Source organism: Mus caroli, unplaced genomic scaffold (assembly GCF_978045245.1).
Source record: "Mus caroli unplaced genomic scaffold, Mus_caroli_1 scaffold_11, whole genome shotgun sequence".
Classification (NCBI taxonomy): Eukaryota; Metazoa; Chordata; class Mammalia; order Rodentia; family Muridae; genus Mus; species Mus caroli.
In genome coordinates this window covers 1719923-1733111 of record NW_028227266.1, presented here as the reverse complement: position 1 = coordinate 1733111, position 13189 = coordinate 1719923, and the positions used below count along the sequence as shown (strand labels likewise).

Genomic DNA, 13189 nt, shown 5'->3' with positions numbered 1-13189 from the left:
TAATTGACAAAAAATTAAAATGTAAAGTTGCATTTAATTTCTTGTACTATGAACTAACCCTTTAAGCACTTTCAAGATACACTGCTGATGATTTAAATGTAGTACAACTTGATCAGCTTAATTATAACTGTGTTATGCTGAATAAGCCATTAAAAATATGGATAAAATAGTAACAAACTAGTAAGATTTAAAGGGAATTGAATCAATAAATATACATCAATTTTTTGCTATTACTTGTTTCTATAGCGCATGTCTTTCTAAAGCTAAAACAACATGCAAAGAAAAGATGACTTGAAACTCATTCAACAGTTTGCTACTTTACATGGTAAAATCCTTTATTTAATTTTATACACATACTTATGCATTATTCATTTTTAAAGGAATTCAGCTTTCAAGGTCAAATTAGTGTGTGTTGGCAAACACATGAGGACATTTTCTTAATGTTAAAAGCTGCAACTACATTCCTTCATAATAATGCATGTTCACATGAGGCAAGTCCTGTGGGAAAATTGATGAGAGAGGAGAGGATAAATATACTGAATCCTTCCCCAATCCCACCTCTCATCACATCTCAAGAAATCCTCTTCAAAATGAAAACACATCTCACCCGAGTTCCATTGATCAAAATGCAGACTAGAAAAGTGGTTTCCTTTACCGTGCATGTTTTCACTTTGCTTCAAATGCACAGAGTATACATTGATACAGAATCTTAAATTCATTCAGATCTATTAGTGTCTTTAGAATAATATTTGGCCTTCTGATCATAAGAGCAACTAATTACTTATAAAAAATGATATGCAACACACATTTATTCAGAAAGAAAATCAGAACAAGTCTTTGCGTTTGACACCACCTGTAACTTACAGGAAGAAAAAACACATGGCTGTGGTCTTAGCAAAATTAAACCCCACCTCTCAAAGGATTAAAAAGAAAAAAGAAATCAACATTGAAGAATCAAATCAAATCAAATACTTAACTAATTTATCTAGGCCTTCTGTCTGCACATTTTCCATTGCACTGAATATTAGGACTGCATGTTAAGGCATGTTTTAATTAGTATGTTCCAGAACTGCACAGTTATACTGGTCAATGCTCCCATAGCCCCACTTCTGCCCCCTTCCTACCCTTTGCATTCCAAGGATTAAAATGTTGAATCATAATTTGAGTGACTACTGCAGTTCTGAGCTGGCATACCACAGTGTGTTCATCAGGTTTTGAGCATAAACATTAAAATGTTACATAAAATGGACCATAATTTACTCCACGCTCCAATTTAAGATGGTTTAATGTCTTAACAAAAGGTGAGATGATTTAAGTACATTTTACATTTTGTGCATTTAGATCACCATATGCATAGATGTTCTAATGCTAAATTCTTGGTCTTCAGTATCTCATAGTGCTGGATGCTCGGAAGTATGACAGAAATTTGTAACACAGACTAACCACAAAATACCAGATGTTTCTTGCCATTTGTGATCATGCAATAAAAATGCGCCCGATAAGTATCACAAGGATTGTATTGAAACCATAACGGATATTCCGCAACTTGTTGAGATGCTTCCGAGCGGCAGGGAGGCCAGACATCTCTTCATTCAACACGTACTTCTTAGTCCCCATGCAGTAGTTTTCTATATATTCTGCCCAATGTAACTGCCGTACATCAATATTAAAGGTCTTTTTTATCTTCAAGGTTTAGTTGGTTCATTAACATATTGACATTATCAGTATTCCAAAACCAAGAGTTACTTGTAAAATACTCAAGGAATACTATGGCTTTGTGAAGACGAGTGATTGTTTTCATCATCCTTGGGCTTCTTCCAGTCATCCTGAGGTAGATATCATGCAGGAATGCTGGGGCCTTATGGCTTACAGCAATCCAGTAATGATATAAAAGGTGATTGGAGGTTAGATTTACATTGGGCCGTCTGAAGGCCTGTTCGAGAGGATTCCTCTTGAAAGTGGAAATTACATGGTATTCAACTTCCCCCCAGTGGAAAAGATTAGTGCTGCCTGTTGTGCAATTATACACCATGATGTTTCTTGGTCTATTAACTCCAGAATACCAGGCTGCAGCAAGGCTCGTGTTGACCACTACATCTACAGGAACGAGATCTGCAAGGGCATTGTTGGAGGCACGCATTGTTCGAAGAATTCCTTTCCCTGCCGCAATGAAAAGACCACTTGGTCCATTAAAGTTATCAATCCATCCTGGAAAAGGTTCTTTCCAACTGGCACCAACGATCTACGGCCTTACAATGGCAACATTTAGCTTTGCTCCTCCTTGTTGCACAGCATACTCTGATAATGCCTTGGTGTATATGTACGTGTTAGGTCTGTCGCCTATCAATTTTGGTGTGATATCATATACTAGGCCATCATCCATCCATTCTAAAGAATCAATCAGCTTCTTGGGATCTACAGGGGGTGGATAAACTACTTCATCAATATGCTTTCTATTGCAGTAGGCATACGCTGTTGAGACATGCATGAACACTTCCAGATTCTTCATTTGCTGTGCAAGCTGTCGTGTAGCTATCACATTTAACTGGACAGCATCTCTTAAATTTTCATTAAATCTTACAGTAGCTGCACAGTGGAATATGGCATTTGTAGAGTCTATAATGATCTCCTTATCTTCTTCACTGAGAGCCAGTTTAGGTTGGGTGAGTTCACTGTTGATCGCTATAATTTTCTCTCTAAAATCTGGATTTTCATCTCTCAACCTGTCGAAAAGCTTGCCACTGAGGATTTCCTCCACTCGCTCTTGGGTTGTCTGACCAGCTTTTTGTCTCACCAAAACATAGACTGAATTCTCCCTGGGACAAGACCTCAACAACTTTTCCAGAAGCACCTTGCCTAAGAAACCAGTGGCTCCGGTGAGAAGGATATTCTTCCCTTCGTAGTATTCTGGGATTGAAACCATCCTGACTTGCCTTAGTTGTTCAAGGAGTCTCTGGGTCCTTTCCTCAGTCACCAAATCTCGATGCGGAAGCTCGAGCCTCGCTCTTCCTTCAGCGATGGCTACGCCGCCGTCACGCTCTCCTCACTCGCTTTTCGTGTGTGTGTTTTAATAAAAGAAAAAATCCACTAACTGTATAGTTTTCTTTATTTTGTTTTTATTTTAACGCCTTTTCTCCCTATTCATTTATAATGTTTACCCCAAAGTTGATGTCCCTGAGCTCTAATTTGTTCTGAACCCCAAAGTCCTACTGTGACTAACTAAGCAAATCCTGGTTGAATACCCTGCTTTCCTCCCTCCTGTCAATGACCTTAACTCCCATCCATTCATATACATTCATATGCATCCACACACAATGCCTAGTAGTGCATTTTACTTGGTGTTATAAATGTGCACATTTATTAGGACCCCCAAAGAGTTTCCTATCTTGTTTGATATCAGTGGAAGGAGCAGCCCTTGGTCCTGAGGGGTTTGATGCCCCAGTGTAGGGAAATGCCAGGGCTGGAAGGCAGGAGTGGGCGGGTGGTTGGGGGAGCACCTTTATAGAGGTAAGAGGAAGGGGGATAGGATAGGGATTTTCCAGAGTGGAGGCCTGGAAAGGGAATAACATTTGAAATGTAAATAAAGGAAATATCAAATAAAAGAAAATATATTTTAAGAAGTAAAATATACATACAGCCTCCACACTTTCTTAAAAACCAGAAAGGAAACAAAACCAAGGAATAAAATACCCACTTAACAAAGACAAGATCAGATATCAGTACTGGGAAATATAGTATTCCCAGTCCGTGATGCTTAGATGTCAACACAAAAACACAATCACATCAAAAAAAGTCTACACTAGAGTCAACCAACCCTACTACAGCAGACCATTAATAATCCAACATAGTTAAAACACAAGAAAAATATCCTTAGGAATATAGTAGAGGTCCTTTGAGAGGAAATATAAATCCCTTAAAAACCTATATAAACTCCAAGAAATATCAAAATAGATAAAAATGAGTGAAAGAGTTCAAAACCTGAATGTGAAAGTAAAATCAATAAAGAAAACTCAAACTTATGGAAATCTAGAAATAAGAAAAAATTAGAAACTGGACAGGAACCACAAAGAACATTGAAATTCTTAACATCTATGTCACAAACACAAAGGCACCTACGTTTGTAAAAGGATCATTTTCAGTCACATATTAATTCTCCCACACTGATAGTGGGAGACTTTAATACTCCACTCTCTCTAACAGACAAGGCATCCCTGACAATAATCAAACAATCAAATAATAGAGCTACTAGACATTATAAACAAAATAGACTTAACTGTAATTTATAGAATATTTCAGTCAAACAGAGCACAGATATCTTCTTCTCAGCACCTCAGGGATTTTCTTTACAAATAGCCACATACTTGGATAAAAAAACAAATCACAGCAGATAAAAGAGAATTGACATAAAACCATATATCCTATATGACTACCACATATTAAGATGGATATCAACAAAATCAGAAACAAGAGAAAGCTGGTAAACTCACAGGAACTGAACAACTCTCCTAAGTAAGGAATGGGTCAAGACAGGACTAAGAAAGAAATTAAATTCTTTCTAGAATTGAGAAGAAACCCATACCAGACATTGCTTGAGTCAACAAGAACAAGATAAAACAGAGAGCTAGACTAAACACAAACTGTACTGTTCTTTAAAAAAAGAAAAAATGAAGAAATAAAGAAAAAGGATAGTGTTGAAATGAGTCCTAAACACATCCTGGTACTCTTACCGACTTGTGCTTTTTCCAGCCTTCATCAGAGAAGCTTACTTCTGCAGCAAAGAGAAAAAGTCAGAATCACAGACAGACATTTGATTGCAACACTGCCCTAAATGGAGTGTCTCCATCCAATCCTTCCCACAGTGCTCAAGAAACAGAAGAGGATGCAGAAAGAGGTTAAGAGCCAGAGAGTACAGAGGACACCAGGAAAATAAGGCCTTCTAAATCAACCTGAGGAGAGTTCATATGAACTCAAGAGACTTAAGTAACATGCACAGGGCCTGCGTGAATCTGCTTATATATTATGGTTTCCTGCTTAGAGATTTGTAGAATTCCTGAGATTGTGAATGAGTATGTTTCTGATACTTGTGCTTTATATTGGCCTCTCTCCCTTCTCTTACTTTGTCTTCTCTCTCTTTAATATGGTGCTTTTTGTTTTATCTTGTTGTAGTTTGTTATCATCTCTTAGATGTCCACCCTGTGCTAACAAGAGACAGAAAGAGAGCAGATCTTGATTGAAGGGTATCTAGGGAGGTATTAGGAGGGGTAGAGAGAGTAAACCATAGTCAAGATATATTATGGAAGAAATAAATCTATTTTTAATAAAAGAAAAGATAAAAAGAATATATAGTGATTTAATGTTGCATAACATGAAGTTATACTGTTTTTTTTCCATAGGAAACATGTATAAGACTATATTTGTCAGTTATCCAGATGATCATTTCATTTTATAAAAATTTTTCTTTTATATTCCTGAAATTTGGGTAACTTTAATAAAGTTTTATCCTGCTGAGACAGTCTTCTTATATAATGACCCTTGGCCTTTAACCCTTTGTTTGTTTGTTTGTTTGTTTGTTTTGTTTGTGTTTCAGTTTTTCGGTTTTACAAGACAGTGTTTCTCTGTGTATCCCTGGCTGTCCTGAAACTCACTTTGTAGACCAGGCTGGCCTTGAACTCAGAAATCCACCTACCTCTGCTTCTGCCTCCCAAGTGCTGGGATTAAAGGCATGTGCCACCACCGCCCAGTAAGTGCAGAGGTTATTGCCATGGCCACTACCACTCTACTTCAAGCATAAGCTATGAAGAATTAACATAATTTAGAACCAGATTTCAAAGGCAGTCCTTTATGTTTTTGTACGCGGAGGCAATTTCACTAAGGAGAACACTCAAATGAGACATATGATCTATAGGAGCAAAATGGGTGGTATTTAAATTCTACTCTAATATCATAGGAAGGAAATCTGACCTGACAATGCTAACATAGTGTGAGTGAGAGTTCAGAAAGTGTGTTGTGCAACTGTCCCTTCCTTAGGAATATCTGTCAGCAGAACTACAGAACACTGAGCATGAACTCCATGCAGATTTAAGACTGCACAAAATAGTTGATTAAATCATGAGCTTGTCCTGAGTGTGCTTTCTGAAAATAAAACAGCGTACAATGACATCATGCAGAATAGTCAGTGTGTCATCCAGTTATTTGTTCTGTAACCAAACTCAATAGAGGACTTTAATTAGAATATAAGATAATCCCAAACCTGTTAAAATGTGATGATTAGTTCAGCAATGCTGAAAATTATTGAGGATTAAATATTAATAAAACTCTGTAAGCAGAAGTCCATACTTGCTTTGTCTTTCTTAGTTATTTGAAATTAAAATACTTCAATTATCTTAATTTTTACTAAAATTATACTGTGTTAAATTTTAATTCACTGTTTACCAAATAATTTTTAAATAAATTTAAAAATTAAAACAATTTTTAAATAACATTAAAATCAAATATATCTATGAGCATAATGTCACATTCAACTGAATCATATTAGTTGATAAAATACTATGACGAAGGCATCTCAAAGTGTCCACGTTTATTTGGGGTTCAAAGTTCTGAGAGCTAGGAGTCCATCATTATCACAATGAGTGGAAAAGGAGCAGGCATGCAAGTATGACTGTGGGACAGCATCTGAGATACTCAGGCAGGAGGTAGAGTCAGTTCACTGGGAATGGCAAATCTTTTAAAACCTCAAGCCCATGCACAGTGGCATAGGTTCTCCAAAGTTGCACACATTCTAATCCTTGTCCAAACAATTACATCAAAGAGAAACCATCTTTTAAAACATGAGCCAATAAGGAGCCACTCTTATACAAACCACAAAATGCAAAGATACAAAAAAACAACAAAAAAAAAACCACACACACAAACACACATATAGACACACTTCGAATCTCTAAACACATTTTCCAAAGTTTCAAAGGCTGAATGTATAGCATCATGAAGGCCTCTACTGTGTTTATAATGTCATTAAGTTTGTACATTAAATATTTTCATTCAAATAACAGTAAAACATAAATTGAAGTGCCAGGTTTGTTTGTCTGTCTGTTGTTTGTTTATTTATTTATTATTTATATAAAACTCAAGATTTTATTTCCATCCCAGTCCACCCTCTGACTGTTCCACATGCCATGCCTCCTCCCTGCCTCCCTGTCTCCATGAGGAGGTTCCTACCCCCCAACCCTGACCCCACCAGACCTCTAAACTCCCTGGGGCCTCCAGTCTCTTGAGGGTTATGTACATCTTCTCTGACTAAACCCATACCCTGCAATCCTCTGCTGTACATGTGCTGGGGGCCTCATATCAGCTGGCTACACTGTCTGGTTGATGGTCCAGTGTCTAAGAGATCTCGGGGGTCCAGGTTAATTGAAATTGCTGCCCCTACTACAGGGTTGTCCTCCTCCTCAGCTTCTTCCAGCTTTCCCCTAATTCAACCACAGGAGTCAGCAGTTTCTGTCCATTGGTTGAGTATAAATATCTACATCTGACTCTTTCTGCTGCTTGTTGGTTATTTCAGAGGACAGTCATAATAGGTCCCTTTTTGTGACTGTTCCATAACCTCAGTAATAATCTTGGGGCTTCCCCTTGAGCTGGATCACATTTTGGGTCTGTTGCTGGACCTTCTTTTTCTCAGGTTCCTCTCCATTTTCATCCCTGCAGTTTTTTCAGACTGGAACAATTATGGGTTTTGACTGTGGGATGGAAACCCTATTCCTCACTTGATGCCCCGTCTCTGGGCTGGAGGTGGGCTCTACAAGTTCCATCTCCATAATGTAGGGCATTTCATCTAAGGTCTCTCCCTTTGAGTCCTGAGAGTCTCTCACTTCCCAGGTCTCTTGTACATTCTGGAGGGTCCCCTCCTGAGGTTGCCTGGTTTTATTCTTTCTGCTGGCCCCGAAGGTTTCAGTCATTTTCCCTCACACAACACCAGATCAGGTTCCCCTCTTCCCTGTCCAATTTCCATCCCAGGTCCCTCCCTCCATTCCCACTTGTGATTGCTTTCTTCTCCCTCCCAGGTGGGACTGAGGAATCCTCACTTGAGCCCTTCAGATTGTTAACTTTTTTAAGTTCTGTGGAATGTATCTTGGGTAGTCTTTACATTTTTGTTTGTTTGTTTTTAGTTAATATCAAATTATTAGTGAGTACATACCAAGCATGTCCTTTTGGGTCTGAGTTGCCTCACTCACGACAACTAGAAGTAGTTCTATCTATTTGCCTTCAAAATCCAGGATGTCCTCATTCTTAATAGCTGAGTAGTATTCCATTGTGTAAATGAACCACATTTTCCCCATCCATTCTTTTTTGGTAGGACATCTGGGTTGTTTTCAGCTTCTGGCTATCACAAACAAGGCTGCTATGAACATAGTGGAACATATGCCCCTGTGGCATGGTGAGCCATCTTTTGGGTATATTTCCAAGAGTGGTATTGCTGGGTCTTCAGATAGATATATTTCCAGTTTTCTGAGGAATCTCCAGATTGATTTCTAGAGTGGTTGTAGCAGTTCATAATCCCACCAGCAATGGAGGAGTGTTCCTCTTTTTCCACATCCTTGACAACAAATGTGTTGCCTGAGATTTTAGCCATTCTGATTGGTGTAAGGTAGAATGTCAGGGTCATTTTGATTTCTCTAATCACTAAGGACTGTGAACATGTCTTTAGGTGCTTCTTAGCTCTTCAGAGTTCCTCTGTTGTGAATTCTATGCTTAGTTCTATACCCCATTTTTGATTCGGTTGTTTGGTTTTTTTGGTAGTTAGTTCCTTGAGTTCTTTATATATTTTGGATATTAGCCCTCTATTGGATGTGGGGTTAGTAAAGATTTTTTCCCACTCTGTAGATTGCCTCTTTGTCTTATTGGCTATGTCTTTTGCCTTACAGAAACTTTCCAATTTCATGAGGTCCCATTTATCAATTCTTGGTCTTAGAGTCATTGGAGTTCTGTATAGAAATTTATCCCTGTGCCAATGAGTTGAAAGCTCTTTCCCACTTTCTCTTATATTAGATTCAGTGTATCTAGTTTTATGTTGTGGTCCTTGATCCACTTGGACTTGAGCTTTGTGCAAGGTGAAAAATATGTGTCTATTTCCATTTTCTACATATCAACAGCCATTTGTTGAAGATTCATTCTTTTTTCCATTGTATAGTTTGGCTCTGTCAAAGATCAAGTGTCCTTAAGTGTATACTTTTATTTCTGGGTCTTCAATTATATTCCATTGATCAATGTGTCTGTCTCTGTACCAATACAATGCTGTTCTTTTTTTATCACTATTGCACTGTAGTGAATCTTGAGATCAGGGATGGTGATCCCCCCAGCCATTCTTTTACTGTTAAATATTGTTTTCAATATTCTGGTTTTTTGCCTTTCCAGATGAATTTGAGAATTTCTCTTTTCATGTCTTAGAAGAATTGTGTTGGGATTTTGACGGGGATTGCAATGAATCTATATATTGCCTTTGGTAGGATGACCATTTTTACTGTTAATTCTGCCACCCATGAGCATGGGAGATCTCTACATTTTCTGAGATATTCTTTGATTTCATTCTTGAGAGACTTGAAGTTATTATCATATAGATTTTCACTTGTTTGGTTAGAGTTACCCCAAGATATTTTATGTTGTTTGTGGCTATTGTGAGGGGAGTTGTTTCCCTAATTTCTTTCTCAGCCTATTTATCATTTGTATAAAAAAAGAGTACTGATTTATTTGAGTTAATTTTGTATTCATTCACTTTGCTGAAGTTTATCAGGTAGGGAAATTCTCTGATAGAGCTTTTTGGGTTGCTTATGTATACTATCATATCATCTGCAAATAGTGATACCTTTAATTCTTCTTTGCCAATTTGTATCCACTTGACCTCTTTTTGTTGTCTTATTGTTCTAGCTAGCACTTCGAGTACTATACTGAATAGACATGGGGAGAATGAGAATTCTTGTCTTTTCCCTGATCTTAGTGTCAGGTTTTTTTTTTTTTTAATAGTTTCTATTTTCAATTTCCATTCTATATTCTAGAAGTGAATAACAAAAATTCAATGAACCAAATACAGGCAAAAAATAGGTGAACTCTATACTGTAGCTGGCTTAGGAGAAGAAATCAATGTCTTAAAATTGTTGTGATCTAATTTTGATTATGTCAAGAAGTTTCACTAAATTTCAAGGAATTAGGAAAAAGTATTTTAATATTATATAGCCATTGTCTTTTTTACTAAAAACAAATAATCCAAAGAATATATATGTCCACATTTAAACCATCCCAGATCCCAGTCACTATGCATTAAAAAAAAAGTGATGTCTCCGACAGTCTTGCAAAATTATCTATGTCCATAAACAATTCAGATTATTTTTCTTCACAAAAATGTCGAGTTTTTTATCCAATTCATTGTGATTCATAGCTGCAAGGTAGAGTCTATACTAGTTTACTGTTAATTATAGATATGATGGAAAAGTAAATATGGAGGCATTTTAAGTTCAGCATGCTCTTGTAAAGATTTGATATTTAATGAGAGTTTTAGGCAATTCTAAAGGAAGAGAAAATGTAGACTAGCTAATAAAATAAAGGGAAATTTAAAAATGTCTTAGAAAATGCTTTATAGTACTTCGGAGTTTCACCTAATAGGAGAAACCCTAAATCCCTTGTACATTATTGAGATAGTAAATGTGTGCACAGTTACACAAAGGTGTATTTTTCTTTTTTTAATTGGACATTTTCTTTATTTACATTTCAAATATAATCTTCATTCCTGGTTTCCCCTCTGAAAAAGACTCTTCACCTATCCCCTATCCCTCCCCCAGCTCACCAACACACCCATTCCACTTCCTGGTCCTGGCATTCCTACATAATGGGGCATAGAGCCTTTACAGGACCATAGGCCTTTCCTCCCACTGATGTCCAACTAGGACATCCTCTGCTACATATGCAGCTGGAGCCATGAGTCCCATCTAATGTACTATGGCTGGTGGCTTATTCCCTGGGAAGCTCTGGGGATACTGGTTAGTTCATATTTTTGTTTCTACTATGGGGCTGTAAACTCCTTCAGCACCTTAGGTTCTTTCTCTAGCTCTTTCATTGTTGACTCTATTCTCAGTCCAATGGATGACCTTGAGCATCTACTTTGGTGTTTGTCAGGAAAAATCAGAGCCTCACAGGAGAAAGCTATATCGGGCTCCTGTCAGAAAGCACTTGTTGGCATCCACAACAGTGTCGGGGGGTTGATGACTAAAAGGGATGGACCCTCAGATGGGGCAGACTTTGGATGGTCATTTCTTCAGTCTCTACTCCACAGTTTGATGCTGTAAATTCTTCCAGGGGTGTTTTGTTCCCACTTCTAAGAGGGTTCAAAGTATCCAAACTCATTATCTTCCTTGTTCCTGAGTTTCATGAATTTTGTGAACTGTATTTTGAGTAGTCCAAGCTTCGGGGCTAATATCCACTATCAGTGAATGACTATCATGTGTATTCTTTTGTGATTGGGTTACGTCACTCAGGATGATATCCTCTAAATCAATCCATTTGTCTAAGAATTTCATAAATTCATTTTTTTTAATAGCTTAATAGTACTTGATTATGTAAATGTACCACATTTTGTGTATCCATTTCTATGTTGAGGGACATCTGGGTTCTTGCCAGCTTCTAGATATTATAAATAAGGCTGCTATAAACATAGAGGAGCATGCTTTTTTATTACATGTTGGAGAATCTTCTGGGTATATGCCCAGGAGTGATATAGGTGGGTCCTCAGGTAGTACTATGTCCAATTCTTTGAGGAACCACCAGACTGATTTCCAGAGTGACTGTACCAGCTTGCAATTCCACCAGCAATGGTAGAGTGTTCCTCTTTCTCCACATCCTCACCAGCATCTGCTGTCATCTGAGATTTTGAACTTAGCCATTCTGACTGGTGTGAGGTGGAATCTCAGGATTGTTTTGATATGCATTTCCCTGATGACTAAGGATTTTGAACATTTTTAGGTGCTTCTCAGCCATTCAGTATTCCTCAGTTGAGAATTCTTTGTTTAGCTCTGTACCCCAATTTTAATAGGGTTATTAGGTTCTCTGGAGTCTAACTTCTTGATATATATATATATGATGTTAGCCCTCTATAGGATGTAGAATTACTAAAGACATTTTCCCAATATGTTGGTTGCCTTCTTGTCTTATTGACAGTGTCCTTTGCCTTACTGAACTTTGCAATTTTATGAGGTCCCATTTGCCATTGGTGTTCTGTTCAGGAATTCTCCCCATCTGCCCATATGATCCAGGATCTTCCCAACTTTCTCCTCTATAACTTTCAGTTCATCTAGTTTTATGTGGAAGTTCTTGATCCACTTGGATTTAAGCTTTGTACAAGGAGATTGAAATTGATCGATTTGCATTCTTCTACATGCTAATTGCCAGTTGAGCTAGCATCATTCATTGAAAGGGCTGTCTTTTTTCCACTGAATAGTTAGAGCCCCTTTGTCAAAGGTTGAGCGACTCTAGGTGAGTGGGTTCATTTCTGGGGCTTAAATTCTATTTCATTGATCTACCTGTCTGTCACTGTACAAGTACCAAGCAGTTTTTATCACAATTGCTCTGTAGCATAGCTTGAGGTCAGGGATGGTGATTCCATCAGAGGTTCTTTTATTGTTGAGAATAGTTTTTGCTATCTTAGGTATTTTTGGTTATTCCAGATGAATTTGCAAATTGCCCTTTCTAACTCGGTGAAGAATTGTGTTGTAATTTTGGTGGGGATTTCATTGAATCTGTAGATTGCTTTTGGCAAGACAGCCATTTTTTACTATATTAATTCTACCAATCCATGAGCATGGCAGATCTTTCCATCTTCTGAGATCTTCTTTAATTTCTTTTATCAGAAACTTGAAGTCATTATCATATAGATCTTTCACTTCCTTAGTTAGAGTCACACCAAGGTATTTTATATTATTTGTGACTATTGTGAAGGGTGTTGTTTCCCTAATTTCTTTCTCAGCCTGTTTGTTATTTGTGTAGAGAAAGGCCACTGATTTGTTTCAGTTAATTTTATATCCAGCTACTTCCCTGACAGATACCAGATATCAAAGTTAAATCAGGATCAGATTAATGATATAAACAGTCCCATATCCCCTAAAGAAATAGAAGCAGTCATTAATAATCTCCCAACCAAATAAAGCCCAGG

At 37.5% G+C, this 13189-nt stretch overlaps 1 pseudogene; it reads right to left on the bottom strand.

Annotated features, from left to right (window-relative positions):
- Positions 1-635: 635 nt before the first annotated feature.
- Positions 636-3050, bottom strand: LOC147001952 (fatty acyl-CoA reductase 1 pseudogene; annotated as a pseudogene).
- Positions 3051-13189: the final 10139 nt, after the last annotated feature.